Below are 19075 nucleotides of genomic sequence, written 5' to 3' on the forward strand. Positions count from 1 at the left end.
GCTCCACAAGAGAAGCCACTGAAATGAGAAGCTGGAGCACCACAGCTAGAGAGTAGCTGCTGTTTGCCACGACTAGAAATAAGCCCAGGCACCGACAAAGACTTAGTGCAGACAAAATTAAAATAAAAACCCACCCTTGCCCTTAGCATCCCCCATCCCCTGGTCACCACCATTTACTCTCTGTTTTTTTTCTGGTTTAACTTTCTTAGATGTCACATGTAAGTGATGTTATGTAGTACCTGTCTCTGCCTGACTTATCTCACTTAGCGTAAAATACTCAGAGTCCATCCACATCGTCACAAATAAATGGGAAGATATCTTCCTTTCTCATGGCTGAATATCAAAATAAATTTTAATTTTTTAGAAGATAACTTAAAAAAGCAAGACTGTAGAGGGGCAAGGTGCTAGAAGGCATCACAGACAGCTGTCCCTGCTCACCTAGAGCCTTCCTTCTGTAGGAGCGGCTGCCTCTGCTGGCAGACACTCCAAGCTGCCAACTGAAGAGAGAAGAAAGGAAGGGAAAGAAGAAGGGAAGGAGGCACAGTTAGCAGGCTTCTTCCACTCTATACTACAGACAAAAGGCACAGTGTTTTAAGAAAAATTGACACATTAACTCTTAATGCATTTTCTGACGCTTATTGGCAGGCAAGAGGTTCAAGACATGGGCAGGAATTTCCCAACCCCCATCAGCGTGTGTTTTGGCCACACCTTGTCCACCCCCTGTGGAGGTCAGAGTCACAGTGACCAGGACAGAGTCTGCTTGGGACATTCAAGTAAGCCCACTCTTCAGTCCCTCTCTGGCTTCCCTGCCACCCCCTCTACCAGCCTTAATCTGTCTGAGTCACAGAGACAGAGTAGGGTGTCAGGCCGGGAGGCCCGGTCCACCTGCTCCGGGCAGGGTTCCCCCTCCTCCCACGCCTCCACTGTGGCCTGCCCTTTACTCAGCAAGTTCCTATTTTTATCACACTCATTATGCTGCAGGGCTCTTCATTTTCATCTCATTGTTGGTGGGGTCATCCGGAGACCTTGTCACCCAGGAGACAGGGAGGGAGGCTGCACTCTCTGCTCCTCTCCGGGCGTGGCCAAGTCGTTTGACAGAGCACAGTGGGCTGTCTTTTCTGGTTGTAGGATGACCACCAGAGCCATCGGCTGTTCCAGCTCTTCCTCTTTCCAGAGTGTCTGGTTCAGTCGAGGTTCCCTGCATTGGTCCTTCCCTGCTTATCCAGAAAGGGAGAAACGTATCTTTATTTTATAGGCAGATATATAATTGATAGAGAAAACAGAACATCCATACAAGCCCTTGGTGTGAATCATTGAGAGGAGAAAAATGTCTAGAGGTAACTGACTGCAGTATTAAGAGCATGTGGAATAGAAACACGCCTGCCCTGAAGAACAGGTGTCTCTGCCACTTCCGAGGGCTGGGGCTAGAAGAGGAGTCCCCAGAGCACATTTGCATAAAGACTCCTGGTACTTTTGCCCCAGACTGCACCGCAGCAACTGTAAAAGATTAGGATCTCAAGGAGGTGACCACAGGGAAAAGGAGGGAGCGAGGCACTGCTGTTGCGAGGAACTGGTGCTCTGCCTCTCTCCAGCACGGTTTCTATCTGAGGGTGCTGCCCCCACTCTCTCCCTCACACTGATGCGCTCCTGTGGCAGGGACCAGGGCCGCAGCCCCACCACCTGTACCTTGCCTCATGTGGCATCTCTGCTGGAGCTGCTCCTTCTCATCCTTTGAAACCCCACCACAGATGTCACTTTAGGGAACCCTTCTGGGACCCCTGCCCTCTGCCCCTCAGGCAGAGTTCAACATGCTTTCCTCTGAAATTTCTAGGATTGCTATGGTTGGTTTTCCACGGCCTGATTCTCCCACTGCTTTTGTATCGCCAGACTTTGCTGGGTGCCTGATGCACAGGACACAGATTTGTTGAACAGTACCAGACCCAGAATGATAATTAGAGATGACTATGTAAAGGGCCTGATGACTGATGGCTTGCTTTGTGCCAGGCACTGTGCTGAGAACTTCCCAGGCACGCTCCCCCTTAATCCTCACCACCACCCAAGAGGTGGGTGCTATTACTCCCCATTCTGCAGAGGCAGAGACTAGATGAGGGTAAGTAACACAGTGAAGACCACGCAGGTAGAAACTGATACAAATTCAACTTCAATCCAAGTGTGTCTGATTCCATAGCATCTGCTCATTTCTTAAGCTTTTGAAACTCAGAAATAATACCTGAATGTGGTAAGGAATAAAAACAATCCAAACTCCATTAAAGGATAAAAAGTAAGCCATTTTCCTACCTGGATCAACAGTCCCATTCCCCGAACCAGCTGCTCTTGCCAACTTTCTTCTCCTTCCAAAAGTAGTCTCTGCATACACCCGTCTATGGATTTGCCCTCACTGCACACACAGTAGCACACTCTATACGCTGTGCTACACACTTGATTTTTTCCCTTTTAATTGTTATCTTGGAGATTGTTTCATTATCGGTAGTTACAAATCTATGCCCATTAAAAAAAAAAAAACAGAGCAGTCCATAAATGGATATACCATAATTTATTTAATCCTCCCCTGTTAATGATGCTGTGTTGAGGGGCATTTAGGTGGTTTCCTGCCTTTTTCTACTGTACATGGGGCTATAAGTGTATTCTTGTCCATAAGTCTCAACACAAGTTATATTACTTTACATATAAATTGTTGGTCCTTCTGGAATTTTTGGCAAAATGAATGGCGTAGAGACCCAGTACAGATGTTGACCATTTCGCTCTACTATGGTCAGTTATCTCACCTGAGATATAGTAAGTGCTCATAAATGGTTATCATGATAATTATAGCAGCATCCACTGGAACATGCCATCAAGGTATGTTTATTGAATCTACGAGCATGCAGTTAATCGACATGACGCATTAAGGATGGCTACCTGGAAGCCTTGTAACTGTCAGAATGACTAAGTCCTAATAGTCACTTTCACCCATCAGAATGAATGAGTTTGCAAAACTTCCTAAGAGCAGGTTCTGACATGGGGAGGAGCGAAAGACATCACATAAGTACAGTGATGGGATGCACCAAACAGTGATGAGCCAGGAAAAGAAGCTTCTGATGACAAATTCTGGGTGAATTGACCGAGACCTGTCTCATGGAATGGTTCAGAAGAACCACTGCAGGTTAAGTGGGTCAGCTGAGGGCTGGAAGGAATGGAGGTATGTACTCGTGCTAAGTGAGGTGATGAGCAAAGAAGCAAGGCCATACAGGAGTCAGAGCAGAGTGCTAAACGCAGAACTGATCCTTTGGTTATGTGAGAGCATACAGGGCTTATGATGGGCAGTTAGAAGCTTGTGATCTGTGCTTGGTGGATAGGAGATGGAAGACGCCATGAGAGAGAAAGGTAATGCCATCAACCATAAAGACTGGCTGAGGGAGATGCTCTCTTATCCAAGATGGGTGGAGGTGCTGATCCCACCAGCTGGGGATCCCCGGGAGATGCAGATGAATTGCTCCGGGGTGAGATAGCCACTCTCCAGGTAAGATAGCCACTTCCTACACAGTGGAAGAGTAGGCCAGGGGCTGCTCCTCAGCACTGGAGTTGATGGAAATAAGCAGCAAAGCCCCTGCTGGACAGATGTGGGAGCATCTACAGAGAAAGGCAGGAGGAGAAGGGGATGACAGAGGACAAGATGGTTGGATGGCATCACTGACTCAATGGACACGAGTTTGAGCAAACTCCAGAAGATAGAGAAGGAAAGGGAAGCCTGGTGTGCTGCAGTCCACGGGGTTGCAAAGAGTTGGACATGACTTAGTGACTGAACAACAAGTCGTGTTCCCAAGCACTGTATGAGGTAATAAGAATCAAAACAACAGCTGAAACCTACCATAAACCAGGCCCAAGTGTTAATTCATCTAATTCTCATCCCAGCCTTACAAGTTTATACCCATTTTGCACATGAGAAAAATGAGTCATGCAGAGCTTGACCCTCCAGAACTGGAGTCATGTAACTTGCATCTACTATCAAAATTTGGTTATGAGTTTAGTCCTAACAGTTGTTCTTAGAGACCATCTGCTATCTATCCCCTAAGATGTAGCCTTCACAAGGATAGCTCCCAGTAGGACAAGCAGGCCGTAAGTCATGTCTGTGACTTTCCTAAGCCCCTCCAGGAGCAGAGAGATCTCAGGACCACTCTGCTCCTCCCAGCCCTTCGGGATGAGGCCTGGTGTAGAGACACAAGCTGATTCTCTGAATAACCCAACCACGAAATAGTGGGAGTAAGAGTGCTGGGCTGGGAGTGAGGAAGCCCAGGGCCAGGGGACAGACAGAATGGAGAGAGAGCCTGGGAGGAAGGAAGGAAGGAGATGGGCAAGGCTTCTGAGCTTGTTCAGACAAGTAGCCAGCTCTGGGCTGAACACAGAGGTCATGGGACCCCCATGTGTCGGGCAGGCTTCAGCAGGCATCAGGCAAGTGCCGAGGACAAGCAGGGAGGGGAGGGCCGGCCTCAGGCCTCAGGCCTCATACCACAACACCTCAGGCCAGGATGCCCCAACACGGGAATCTGAAAGCTTCATGTCAACCTGGCAGCAAGCTGTCTCCACCCTGTTGGGCGGGATGGGGTGGTTTCTACAGAGAAGGACTTGTTTAGCCCTGAGACATCTCCTAGGGTGGAGATGTCTCCTAGATCTCATCCTAGATGTCTCCTAGGGTGAGAAGGCTGTTTCCTCCTTCTCACCCCCACCCCTCACCCAGAGCCAGACAGATCTGCTCTGCTCTGGCTTTGTCACAGCTTCAGACACATATTAACTGGCCTGGCCGGGGATAAACACAGCATACAGTCAATAAAAGAATGATGCTGACTGCCTTCGGTAGCCCCAAACCTCAACACCACCAGCCACAAGCCCACCATCACACCCATCCCTTGCTCACTGCTCACAGAGAAGGCAGTGAATAGTCAGGCCATCTCCTTTCATCAACCACACTTGTGACAATCATAATGTCCCCAGGCCTCCGTCCTTGCTCTGGTCTGCGAGGTACTTTGGAGCTCTCCTTCCAGCCCCCACAGGTTGTCATGGTGCCTGCTGCTCAGACTTTTCATTGGACAGAGCTGTGCAGACTGTCTCCATGGCAATAAAAAGGATCTGTGGAGAAACGATGCTGGCCTTGGAAATTAACTCACAGGAACACTCCTGGGAAATAAGCTCCTCTTAGGGGGTCAGGAGACATTCCCCTCCTGAAGACGCAGTTTCTCAGCTGTTTCACTGGCCTGGCTCTATAATGGCCATGCCACCATCCTTGTCTACTCTCCAGCCACAGAGGATGGCAGCTCCAGGTTTCTGGCTGCACCAGTAAAGACTGCAAGTCAGGGGACTTCCCTGGCAGTCCAGTGGCTAAAACTGTTCACTCCCAATGCAGGGGCCCTGGGTTCAACCCCTGGTCAGGAAACTAGATCCCACGTGCCAAAACTAAAGATTCTGTGTGCCTCAACTAAGACCTGGTGTAGCTAAATAAATAAATGTTAGGGAAAAAAAAAACCCTGCAAGTCAGGAGAGTACGGTTGAGATAGAGAACAACTTTGCCCTTCTTAGGGTCCACAGGTAGCGTCCCTGCCCACCCCACTTCTCCTGGGTTGCACCCCTCCATCCTCCCCACATGGCAGGACCTAGGTTCTCCCTGCTAAGATATGAGCTGATACAGCTGGAGACACTCTCTCCTCTCTGCAGAGACCTGTGTATTATCCCAGATACCTGTGTATTATCCCAGAACCTTTGATAACAAAACAAACAGACCTCTGCTGGTCCACTCCGGTCTCTCTGCCCTGTGTCTGCATCTTTCTCTTCGGCCTTTCATACCCAGCATCTTGGCTTTTGTACTGTTAAGGTTCACAGTCCAGCAGGGAGGGCACTAGGGTTCTTTGAAATGCCTAGTCCCTTTCAAAACCAACACTCGGACTCAGCCACCTGGAATCGAGCTGAGCTAGGTTGAGATGGCCTACATCAGGTCCCTAACCCCTTACCTCTCCCCAACACTACCTGCTTTCACAGAAGGATCAGAGGCTGATTCACACTTAAAGGTGACTAATAACAGACTGAAGTGTATCATCTCAGGGAGATCAGAAGTTAAATTGGGAGGAATGAGCTCCTATGTGGAATTTTAGGATTTTCAAGGAAGATTTTCAAAGAGTAGAGTTTGGACTTCACTCTTAGAAAGGAAAAGAGAGAAACTGTATGGATTTTCTTATCTCCAAAGCATTTCTTTGCACTTGGTGACTCGCCTGGATGATAAAGGAAATTTGTTTTGTCTTACCTGCTATCTGCAAAGCCAGAAAAAGTGATTTCTTATAAAATCTTGCCACACTGGGGACTTCCCTGGTGGTCCAGTGATTAAGACTCCTAGCTTCAATGCAGAGGGTGCAGGTTCCATCCCTGATTGGCGAACTAAGATCCCACATGCCGCATTCTGTGGACAAAATATAAAAATTGAAAACTAATCCTGCCACACTTAAGCTAGGCGTGGTGTCACTGAGGAGGACTTTGCCTCCACTGCCTAGTGTGACAATGTCCTCCCCAGCAGTCCAGAGCACGCCTTGTACCCACCACCTCTGATAGAGCAGCCCACAGTGAGCTTGGCCAGGTTCTGTAAGGGTACCCTTCCTGGCTTGCAGCTGGCCATCTTCTCATTGTGTCCTCCCATGGCAGAGAGAAAAGGAGATCTCACATCTCTTTTATAAGAGCACTAATTCCACCATGAAGGGCCCACCTTTGTGACCTCATCTAACCCAAATGACCTCCCAAAGGTCCAGTTTCCAAACACCATCACACTGGGGTGAGAGTTCCAACACATGACTATTGGGGGAGGCACACAAACCTTCCATCCATCTCCCTGTGCAAACCCAGAAGCTGCTGCCCTGGAAAAGAGAACTTCCTGGGGAACATCAGTGCAAGAGGTAATGGCCAAGGGTACCTGGCACAGGACTTTCTTGGGATAAGCTCAGAATGAGGACCAGGAACCTGATTTGGGGACCACTTCTCCCGAACAGCCCATCACGTTGTCAAGCTCCTTACCGTCCATGGGACTGTTTCCTCATCTGTAAAATGACAGAGGAGAGGAAACGTGGGGTAAACCAGATCTTTTGTATGACATTTTCTATTTTCCTTGATTCTGGGGTACAGATGTTGCCAAGGCAGGTGATGAGCAGGTTTCAACCTCTTTTGGAAAAGATAAGAGACCAGGTGCACTGGAGAGAAGCCAGCAAATTCGGCAAGAAAAACACAGCCTCTGACAAGCAAGTGACTTGGGTTTTGTAAATCCTCAGGGAGCCACACCTCCCCACACCTGCTTCAGTTCTTAACTACCATCAAGTGAAGCAAGGCAGGAGGGTGAAATGTTTGACGTGGAGTTAGATGATGAGCGTCAGGAGACTGGGGAAGAGAAGAAAGGAGTTAGAGGAGAATGACGGACACAGATCCATCTAATGTGGGCAGTTGGGGTCTGTTCTGAAGTTGGGTGGTGGGGGTGATGGTTTCTTTTGCTTGGCACCCCATATTCCTTCCTGGTGCCTGTTAAAAGGAGCCAACTGTACTCTCAATAAGCTGTTTAATTGGCCAATGGGACCATGTGCTTTAAGTGATAAAATCTGACCCAGGACACTCAAGACCCAAACTCAAGACCCAGTGCTCTGGTCAGGATTCCCGTCAAGGAATCCAGTTACTAGCCCCAAGCCACACCCCCCACCCATCTCAGTCCCACACCTGGAGCATGTCAGGTCACCAAGGTCCCAGCCTCACCATCAACATATTCTGTCAATTGTCTCCAGAAGCTGGGTCACCAGAAATGAGACAAAAGGAAGCTCTGTCTTCCTCCCCTGCCAGGTCTTCACATTCTAAACTGTCCTGATTTTTACTCAGGGATAAGTAAAGGGAATTGTTAATATGTAAATTTCACTGTACTAAATGTTGCATTTAAACGATTCTGGGTTTTTTTGACAAGTTGTTCAACAACATCCAGTTGTTGAAAGACCCCAGCCCAGCTCTCTTTGTGTGTAATGAGTTTATTCAGACCTTCCTTTCTCATCTTCCTTCCCTGCCTCCTCATACTTTTTTAAAAATTTATTTATTTTAATTGAAGGATAATTGCTTTACAGTATTGCATTGGTTTCTACCAAACACCAACATGAATCAGCCATAGATTTATCCATGTCCCCTCCCACATGAACATCCTTCCCACCTCCCTCCTCATTCCACTCCTCTGGATTGTTACTGAGCCCTGGTTTGAGTTCCCTGGTCATACAGCAAATTCCCACTGACACTCTCTTTCACACATGATAATGTATGTTTCCATGTAATTCTCTCCATTCATCCCACCCTCTCCTTCCTCCCCACAGCCCAAGCCATGTTCATAAGTCTGTTCTCAATGTCTGTGTCTCCATTACTGCTCTGCAAATATCTCCTCAACCTTTTAATCCTCTGGTTTCTTCTGGGAATCCCATGGGACAGTCACGTGGACTGCTCAAACCATTAACCACAGATATGAGATCTGGCAGCTCTAAAGCCTCTAGTGAAAATTTCTGAAGGCTGTCACTTGGTGGAAGTGGACTAATTGATATTTGGGGAAGAGGAGAGATTGTGTTTCTCCCTGGGGCCTCAGTGGAGCAATGGTTGAGTGTTTTGTCCCTGAAACATACTTGAGACCACAGATGGTTACTTCCTGGAGACCGGAGGTAGACACTTACGTGCCCTGACTCACCCCTCTTGCCTTCCTCCTGATTTCTGACATGAGTATGTGGATTGTGCCTGTGGGTCTTAACTTGTCACACTGCAGAAAGCATCTTCCTCTGATTGGAAGAATGAGAGTGTTGATAAACCCAGTCCAGCCCTCAGTGGATGGGAGATGAAACACTCGGTAAACACTCTGCCTACCAGCCTTAGGGTGGACACTTCCAGTCTGAGAGGCATTCTCTACTCTCCTTGGAAAGTTGGGGGTGGCGGGGGAAGGAGTCTGCGCCAGGAATGGCACCCATCCCTGCACATCCCTATATGGGCTTTCCTTGTTTCCATGATCACTCACCACTCACTCCCTCGCTCCTGCTTCCTCCCATCTCCTGTCCAAAAGCCCTTGTCACTGTTTTCAAAAGAAGCCAAACTAAGACAGACCTGAAGAGAGAAGTGGACTGACAGAGCTTGGCCATCACTTTCTCATGGAGGGTGGTTGAGAGACAGATGTGGATTCAAATCTCAAAAAAGCCTTGCCTTTTACAAGCTAATGTATTTAGACAGATTAACCTCTCTGGAGCCGGCAGCAACTGGAAAACATCAAAGATTGATGACAAAATGATCAGCAAAGGGAGTCATTTTACTCACTGGGATTCATAGGGACCCATCCTGCAGAAGGAACAGCATCTTTTGACCTTCAATGACTAAGGCAATGGAGACTCTAAGCGGAGTCAGCCAGGGCACACTCAACAGCCCCGCCCAGCAAGGCTCCCTCCGTGCCCCCACCCCCAACCTCCACACAGTGTCCCATCCCTAAGGAAGCCCAAGGGCACACTATGGCCTCTAGCCTTAGTTCTGAACCTTTTCCTTGATCACTCCTGTCCTCCATTCCTGTTCTATTCCCAGTCTTTCGTTTATTCTGTTAATAAACTAATGTTTAGGACTTCCCTGGCGGTCCAGTGGTTAAGACTCAGCACCGCCAATTCAGGGGGCGTGTGTTTGATCCCTGGTTGGAGAAATAATATCCCACATGCTGCATGGTGTGGCCAAAAGATTGAAATAAAAATGAATATGAGGAGGAAAAATTTTTTTAAAAAAACTATAAAAGAGTGGGGCTTTCCTGGTGGCTCAGGGATAACCTGCCTGCCAGTGCAGGAGACATGAGTTCGATCCCTGATCCAGGAAGAGCCCACATGCCATGGAGCAACTAAGTCCATGCTCTACAACTATTAAAGCCTGTGGTCTAGAGTCCAGGAACCACAACAACCGAACCTCGCGCCTTAGAGCCCGTGCTCTGCAACAAGAGAAGCCACTGCAACGAGAAGCCTGTGCACTGCAACTAGAGGAGCCCCGCCAGCAATGAAACCCGGTGCAGCCAAAAATAAATAAACGATTTTAAGAAAAAACTATAAAGGAGTATTTTAAATAAAATAATGTTTGGCCCACTGCTTAATTGACCAAAAGGAGCATTCCCTTTAGGTGAAAGGGTCGTGCAACTTCTTGGTAAATCTGACCCAGGATCTGCACCACACAGCAGATTTTTACCCTCATCCCACAGAACCCAGCCTCCATGAAAACTCAGGTAATGGACTCTTTAGCCCAGGTACACTGCCTCAGGCCAGCCAGGGACTGCCTCTTCTTCTCCAGTGCTGCGCCAGGACTGTCCACCTAGGCACTGACCCTCAAGTTGCCTCCTGCCCATAAGTTCAGCCCCAGGAGTGGGACCTGGACAGAGGCAGCCAGGGATGTCAGCACAGGGGTGAATGTGGCATTATAGGGGACAAGGGACCAACCACCACAGTAGTCTGGGGTAAAAACAAGAGAAAAATGGCCAGAGGCTGCAACTTATGCCACTTTTTATTCCCAAGGGGCCCCACATCCAAACAAGACAGAGAACCCTCAGGCTGGAAGGGCATCACCCCTGTTTATCATAACCCTCACCTGTGGCCATCTCAGGACACCCCAGAATTCCCCTTTGCCCTAAGAGTTCTTTCCAGATCTTTCTTAAGGCATCAGAGAGGAAGAGGTTAACCTGAAATGTATAAACGCAGACAAAATGCTCCCAGGTAGAGTCACATATGCCAAGCCTCAGCGCCAGAGTCTGACCCGTCCTGAGGACCTCCCTCCCACATCTGTAGGAGCTGCAAGCTAACTAGTCCCCACCCCACCCCACTCCGCCTTCCCTCCCAAACAGGCTTCACGCCTTCTCCTCCCCAGGCCTCCCAGCACACAAATATCTGCAGAACAGCAGGACTCTCTGATGTTCCAAACTCGGTGGCTTTCTGTTTTTCACTTGTTAGTCAGGATGAAAGCATCTCATACCACCTCAAGGGCTGTTGGGAACCAAATAAATACTGAGGTGGTTTATTCCCAGGAAGCATTTGGGTGTGATTACCCATAATCCACAGCCTCTGGCTGGAAACTTGACCTGGGGAGGACTCTGGGGGGAACGGATGGAGAGACCCAAAGAGTCCAGCCCCTGTCCTCACCCAACCCGGGCAGCTGCCTTTCCCGCAGCCCCTGTCCCCTTGTGAGGCAACGAGGTGAGAGCCAGGTGAGCGGTGGACACAAAGCCCGTTCCTTCTCTTTGCCCCTCCGCCTCTCACAGCCCCCTCCACACTGGGAACACTCCCTCATCCCACGGCGCTCTTGAGGGAGCCTCATCTCATAGGCAACTTGAGCCCAGGCTGGGCTTTTCCAGACAGAAGAAGGGGCAAGGGCCATAGATCAAGTGCCGACCCTCCCTCTGCACCCCTACCCTTTCTCCTGCCCTCTCCCCCAGCCCTTCCCGTCCCTGAGGTCTTTCCACCACAGACACACACCAACAGCCACACACACAAATCCCCTCTCTGAGCATTTCCTTATTGGAAGCAAAGTTTTCTTGTCTCTCTCGAATCCCTGCCTCCTGCATGTGGGACTTTTCTCAGTGACAGCCATCCCCACTGCTACCCTGGCAGTCAGCACCTTCCCTCACTCACTGCAGGAGGCGAGGGGTCAGCAGCCCTGACTCTGCTGTCAGGCTCCTATTGTCCACCTCCTCTCTGCGGCCTCTCTCTCCCTGCAGGCCCCCTGCACCACTCTCAGTCTCTCCCCTGCAGGCCTGCAGGGCACTGGCCTGGCTTGCCCGCGACTGTCCTCCCCTGCCTCAGCCCCTGCAGAGTGTAGGATCTCTAGTCTTGGGACTGGAGATCCAATGGCAAGATTCTGCCCATGGCCCTGGCTACTAAAGGGCTGCGGGACACCCCACCGAGTCCCCTCTCTGGGCCTGGCCTTCTCACGGAACCATTCTGTCCCACCCTGCTTGTCTGCATCTTCCCAGCATAACCACCCCCTGAGGCCCCAGTTCTTCCAGGTCTGTAAAACCTACTCTGCAAGGACCGAAGCCTTTGGCCCAGAGACTTAAATACTCTTGGTTCACTGGTAAATTCTGACTCCCCACTTCAGAGCCCTCAGTCAGGCTGCTGCAGGTGGCACCCTGCCCTGAACCTGCAGCCCGGAACTGTCCCAACCCCAGGGAGACTTCATGGCTTTTTCCTAAGTAACAGAAGTAGTAAAGGTGTCTTGATCTTCATAGCGTATCTCTTTCAACTACACCTGAGTTTATGTTAATAGGCAACTTGGAAAACACCTAAGGATGGGGGCTGGTTGCCAGGGGAACCAACTATGTGATTAGAGGGCTGGAACTTTCAGCCCCATCCCCTTGATCTCTGGGGAGAGGAGAGTGATTGGAGGTTGAATAAATTGCCATTGGTCAATGATTTAATCAATCATGCCTATGCAATGAAGCTTCATAAAAACACAAAGGTCAGGATTCAGAGAACTCCTGAGTTGGTGAGCACATGGATATCTGGGGACAGCGGTGCCTGAGAGGTCAAGGAAGCTCTGCACTCTTTTCCATACCTTATTTCTTTTAATATTTGTTTATTTATTTGGCTGTGTTGGGTCATAGTTGCTGTGCACAGGCTTAGTTGCCTCAAGGCATGTGGATCTTAATTCCCTGATCAGGGATTGAACCTATGTTCCCTCCATTGGAAGGCAGATTCTTAACCACTGGACCACCAGGAAAGTCCTTCTGCCCCGTACTTTGCCCTGTGCACCTCTGTGGAGCTCTGTGAATCTAAAGAGGGTGCGTGCTTGGGGAAGGGATGGAGGAGAGGTGGGTGGGGTAGGAGACGAGAGATTTCCCAGTCAGTCGGAGATAATGGCATCTGCCTGAGGGTGGTGCACAAACGGGACCACGGATAAGATGAGCAAGGAGAAATTCCCCTCACCATACAGTGCCCCCCCCCATATTTTTTAATTGCATTCCATTGAAAGCAGAGCAGTTTGTTTTGTGAGCATTTCACCTCTGTGGTGGCAGACATGATGGGGGAAGATTTCTGTGCCGTAGCCAGAGTTGTTTGTAGAGCATCAAGCCCTTGGAGGACAGGGGGGCAGCAGAGAAGGTAAGGCGGGCCATCATCGAGTGTGCTCAGCTTCACGAGGGAAGATTGCAAACAGTTCCGAGAAGAGGCATGATCCCATGAACCGAGATGCTAAAAGGGAAAATGACTCAGGAGGGTTAGTAGACTGTCAGCAATGAGATCTCAGCTACGGACTCACAAATGAGCCTTCGGAGGCACTAAGGAAGCTGGAGAGACTGGGGAGGCCACAGGGAGCTCGGATTTCAGGTCATCTCTGAGGATGGAGGCAAGGGCACTTGGCCAAGGGCAGATACACAGGAGGGACCAGTCTGAGAAGGATGTTGGCAGAGCACAGAGAACTAGGGAGGCAGAAGGCAAGCTCTGACCAGTGCATGGGCAGAGGGGGACGATAACAATGACAGGACAACCGTGACCTCATCACAGTCCATCTGGCCTATCAGAGGGGCTAGGGGACAAACCCCCCGAGTGAACAGAACATAGTTGTAGGAGAATAACAAAGCCAGAGATGGACCTCAAGGCATTTTACAAGGTCTCTCACGGACCCAGGTGAGCCAAGTGGCAGGACGGCTAGGTGGACTGTAGTGGGTTGGAACACCTGAGCTTATGCAAGGCTGGGGGCGGGTCTAATGCAAGTCCGTCTAAGAGACACTGAGAATCCCTCGTCTAAAAAAGGTGGAGAATCTTAGTGTCAGGCACAGTCACCAAGGAGGACCACAATCACCAATGTATGTCCCCACCAAAGGATGTGAAAAACATAAATTGTTGGCAGAGAGCGGACACCTGTTCTTGACTCTTACCAAGAGCAGAGACTTAATCCACAACTCTACCCACAGAGGATGGAACAGGGCCTAGCAAAGAGCAAGCCCTCGAAAAATATTTGCTGAATGAATAAATGCAAAAGACATGAGAAAGGAGAGCAGAGAGTATAGGAACCAGCTTTAAAAGCCAGAAAGGACCATCATGGCACATTCCCAGGGACACGTGGTTTGTGCCTGCTTTTACAGGTCTCAGTGGGGAGTGCCTCAGACCCCTTGCCAACTCCCAGGGGCAGCCTCTCACCTGTCCCCCATCTTCTTACTGGCCCCCAGGGTGTTCCCCACCAACGGGCTGACCACTGCATTGCACACCAGGAAGTCAACGCCCCCACAGTGCTCCAGAGCAGGGTGGCATGTAAGGCTGGGTGAGCTGGAGATGGCTTGAGCAGGCCTGGCCCTCCCAGAGCAGTCCAGTGCAAGGGGCGTTGAGACAAAGCTTGTTAATCAGATACCGTCTCCAGTAGGAGTGGTGTCAAGGCTCTGTGAGAACCAGACTCAGTGAAGGTAAGGGCCTTGGACAGGCCCGGGCCAGGCTCTCTGGAGCCAAGGTCCTCAGGGGAGGTAAGTCCTATCCAGGAGCCCTCTGGGGGGTGAGGATGGGGGAATCCCTTTAGAGCTCTCTTCAACCATAGATCTCCCAGCTTGGGTGGGAGTGAGGCCCTCCCATCAACAGGCCCCGTTACAGAGTGCCAGCGTGAGCAGTGAGGTGGGCTTAGTTAGACCATGAGCAGTCATGGTCTCAGGCCACATTCTGGGGCCTCCAAGCCCCTATCCCAGTCCCTGCCTCCCTGCTCACCCCCAGAGCTGAGCAAGGAAGGGAAGGCTCTGCATGTTCTCCTCTCTGTGTCCTTCCACCTCTGTGGCCTATTACTGTGGCCACCAGCTGCTCCCGGTCTCTGCCATCCCCTGGGGCACATGGTGCCCATCATGCTCAGCCCCTCACCCTTCAGCTCTGCCACCGCCCAGTCCATGTTCTGCTGCCAGACACTGAATCGTGGTGAAGCTGATCCTGTGGCAGAGATGGAAGGAACAAGGCAGCCCCAGCTCCCTGCTGCCATTCTCCTTTCCCCTCTGAAAATCAACAAAGCCATGCCCTGCCCCGCAGCCCTGAGGTCCTTCTGTGGTAAGGATCCCTATGAGGGGTCAGGGCCCATGGGATAATGGGGTGCTCACCCATCAGTGGACGCTGTGACCATGGCTACCCAACTGACCAGGATGCACTTCTGTTTTATCCCTCTGCTGCTACATTGTCCAGAGAGCTCAGCAGAGGATGGAACAAGCTCTGAGGGACCCAGGCCACTGCTTGGAGCATGCTGGCCAGTGACTGGCCTGCTCCCTGCTAAACTCTACCCTGGGGGAAAGAATCAAAAACTTAAAACTTATTACCCCGAGCTCCTCCAGACAGACAAGGGCCAGGAGCAGAGAATGTAAAATCAACAGGTGAGCCTCAGGCCAGGGAAACTTTTCTGAAAATTTCCTGTTTATAAAAGGGGCAAATTAGAATGGGAAACCCAGAATTCAGTAGACAAGGCTATTTTCCCATTCAGTCCATAAACAAGCACTGAGCACCTGCAATGTGTCGGGTACCAGGCAATAGACGTCATGACCCTGGTGAACCATGCCCTCTGATCCCCACCCATGGTGCTTCCCAGTAGGGTGAGGATGCCAGATACCAAACCAATAATTATACCAATCATCAATTTTAATGAGCTGCTTATGGTTGAAAAAACAGAATTCAACGAAACTCTCAGTCAAAGCTGGAGGGAATACAAGCACAATCACTTTGGAAAATGGTTCGGCGCTGCCCAGGGAATTTGAACAGACAGCCCTCTGATTCCGCACTTTCACAGCCCAAGAGGGTGGTCATGTGTGCACCACGAGCCTGCACACGAGCGTTCACAGCAACATGCTTTGTGATAGCCTCAAACTGGAACCAAGCCTAAACGTCCATTAATGGTAGAGTAGACAAATTGGGTTGCACTTATATACCAGAATACTACACAGCAATGAAAATTAGTGAACTGAAGCTACATACTGAACAGCATATATGAATCTTAAAAAAAAAAAAAAAGATATCCTTGAGGGAAAGAAACCAGACACAAAATCATGTGTTATTGTGTGATTGTATATACATGAGTTTCAAAAGCAGTCAAAACCCCTCTGTGTTGTTTAAGAATGCAAACAGGTGGTAAAATTGCACAGAAAAACAACAATACTTATCACAAAATTCAGGATGGTGAATATTCCGAGGGTAAAAGGAAGGTTACAACTGGGGAGCGGCAAACCTAGGGACTCCTGGGGTGCTGGTTGCGTTCCACTGTATGTCTATGGTGTCCATTATGATATATGTGACTTGAGGGAGGGATAATTAAGGAATTTGGGATTAATAGACACACACTACTGTGTATAACGTAGATCTACAACAAGGACCTACTGTATTGCATAGGGAACTACATTCAATATCTTATAATAACCTATAACAGGGACTTCCCTGGCGGTCCAATGGTTAAGATTCTGTGATTCCACTGAGGGACTACAAATTCAGCCCCTGGAAGAGGAACTGAGATCCCACATGGTTCCACATATTGCACTGCAAGGCAAAAAAAAAAAGCCCCGCTCCTCCGCACAGACAAGGCCAGCAGTAAAGAATGAAGGAAAAGAATCTGAAAAAATAATATATGGAACTGAATCATTTTGCTGTACACCTGAAACACTGCAAATCAGTCATACTTCAATAAAAATGTTTAATTAAAAATATAAAAATAAATAAACATTTTTAAAAAGAATATACCCCCACAAGAAAAAAAGATACATGTGTCTTGTGTGTGCATATATATTGTGTATATATATATGTGTGTGTGTGTGTGTGTATGCATTCATATACACTTTTATGTATTTATTATATTTCACAATCAAAATGCTTAAAAAGTTAAGATTATCTACTTATGGTAAATTTTTAAATTCAAGCAGTTCAAAGCTAACTCATAAACTAAATCTCCCAGTTCTCTTCTTGGAGGCAAACATCCCAGTGTCTCAAACACTTTCTCAGAGATGTTCTGTGCAAAGGGCTTTGTTTGGAACAACAAGCTTTTGTGTATAAACATTCGATCCACAAAGGGTTTCCTGGGAGAATCCTGCCAGCAGTGGAGGAAGCAGAGGATCAGTGGGCTCCTTGAGGGCAGCTCCACTTGCTTCCTCTCTGGGCCCCAGATCCCTGCCAGGCCTGAAGCCAGGGGTGCTTGGTACACAGGCCAACTCAGTACAGGGTGCCTGGCTCCTTTCTGCTCAGGCTGGGAGAACCGTCACTAGGGAGACTGCAGAAAACAGGACGTGGAAGATGAAGGGGGTCTGATGAGAGAAGTAGCTGAATGGGTACTCTAGTCCAGGGGCACAGATTGAGAGGCAGAGCAGAGGGGTGTGAATGTCCATGGTGGCTGGGACAGAGTAGGGTCCTCTCTGTGCCAGGGGAGCATAGAACGAGGGACCCTTGGCTGAGAAACCTGGCTGTGGTTCCCAACGCCTGCATGATGACTCCACCAGGCTGTGCTGAAGTGAAGCTATCTGAAGGGCAGCTGTGGGGAGCCCAGGCCAGTCAAAGCAGCCCCAAGCCAGACTAGTGTGGAGACCCATGCTCCTCGGAAACACTCAGAAAGGAGAGGTGTGCCACCCTATCTATGCACAGGGTGAGAATTGGCATGGGAGAATCACATATTCCCAGTTCCCCGTGAACTGGAAATATATCAGGGATGCTTGCCTAGGGGACCCTCCAACCTCCAATTTCCTAGCTCCACATCAGTGTGAGCTCCACATCTCCAACCTTTCCCTCCAACCTCCAATTTCCTAGCTCCACATCAGTGTGAGCCGAGGCTCCTGCTTCCCCCAGCATGAGATTCCATTTGCTTGCTGAGGAGCACTGTCCCTTCTTGAATCTAGGAATTTGATTAGCTTCCTGCTAAGGGAGATGGGGAAGGCATGGTTGGAGCAAGGGACTGTCAAGGACACTCAGGGACTTGGGGTATACTTTTGGGGTATGGAGAGTCAGGGAGCTGAAGAGAGGCAAGCCCTGGCAGCTCTGAGTCCAGGGGCCAACAAACATACCCTTTCAGGAGTCTCTGGTGTGGGCTGACTCTGTCCACAGACCCCTCATCTGTTCCAGACCTGCTCTGGCCACTCCATCACAAGGGACTCTGGTTACTAAGCAACCCCTGCCGTACCTACTGCATCTCCCCTCGTTCCTTAGCAACCCTTGCATAACCCAGTTCCTTGGAGTTAGGGGTTGGTATCTATACATGATAAGTGAATGGGTGCTGCTCAGGAATAGTGGAGAAATTTCAGAGTAAATATCAGTTTGCATCAGTGTCATAATGCAGGTGATCAAATGGTCTGCTTTGGGAAGGAAGGTCTTGATAGTCAATTTTGGTCTCTCTACTGGTACCATACTTCCAAAAACACCCTTTGCAGGTCCTAGATCTCCTTGCTTTTTTTTGTTGTTGTTGTTGTTAAATCCCAGCTGCTTTCACTCTGCTCTCTCTCTCTCTTCTCTGCAAGGTCATAATACAGTCTTTCTTTTGAGGGGATGAGGGGTTTCAGGTTCTGATGATTCTACCTTTCCTAAATAGGACAACAGATTCTAAATGTTGTTCTGACCCCTGGGGGACTCCTCTCCCCTGCAGCTGCGATCACAGGTTAACCCCATCATGTGCCAAGGGAAATCAGTCTCCTTGGCAGAGAGGGCAGCAGGAAAAAGAGGATTCGCATTTTGTCGGGGCAGGACACCCCCTGCTGGAAGGCTGGTTTTATAGCACCTCAGGGAAGCAGGTCCCATTGCTCAGCAAGTCTGCCGCTTCCAGCACTTCTTACCAAGCCTTCAACTTGCAGCAAAGTGGTTTGCCGGAAAGCTGCCCTACTTGTAACGAAAAGCAACTCCAGGAGAGACTGGTGAGACCTCCTCTATCTCCTTTGGTTCCCTTTCCTGTTCAAGTTCCCCTAGATCAAGGCCTGAGATTGAATGACTTCCATGGGCCCAGACTCTGGCAATTTCTCCCTTCATTCTCACTCATCTTCACTCTGAAGCACAGGTCCTGGGAGCCTAGAGTGGCCTCTGAGCCTGGCATTGCCCACTCTGATTCCCCTTCCCATGCA

At 49.4% G+C, this 19075-nt stretch overlaps 1 long non-coding RNA gene across 1 annotated transcript; it reads right to left on the reverse strand.

The window, feature by feature from the left end:
- Positions 1-5727: 5727 nt before the first annotated feature.
- On the reverse strand, positions 5728-18146 carry LOC133255798 (uncharacterized). Its single transcript, XR_009739047.1, has 3 exons — positions 18032-18146; positions 13041-13229; positions 5728-9284 (listed from the first exon to the last, which is right to left on the reverse strand). It is a non-coding gene; the product is annotated as an uncharacterized LOC133255798 (long non-coding RNA).
- Between the last annotated feature and the right edge of the window lie 929 nt (positions 18147-19075).

The sequence above is a fragment of the Bos javanicus genome, chromosome 10, assembly GCF_032452875.1.
Source record: "Bos javanicus breed banteng chromosome 10, ARS-OSU_banteng_1.0, whole genome shotgun sequence".
Classification (NCBI taxonomy): Eukaryota; Metazoa; Chordata; class Mammalia; order Artiodactyla; family Bovidae; genus Bos; species Bos javanicus.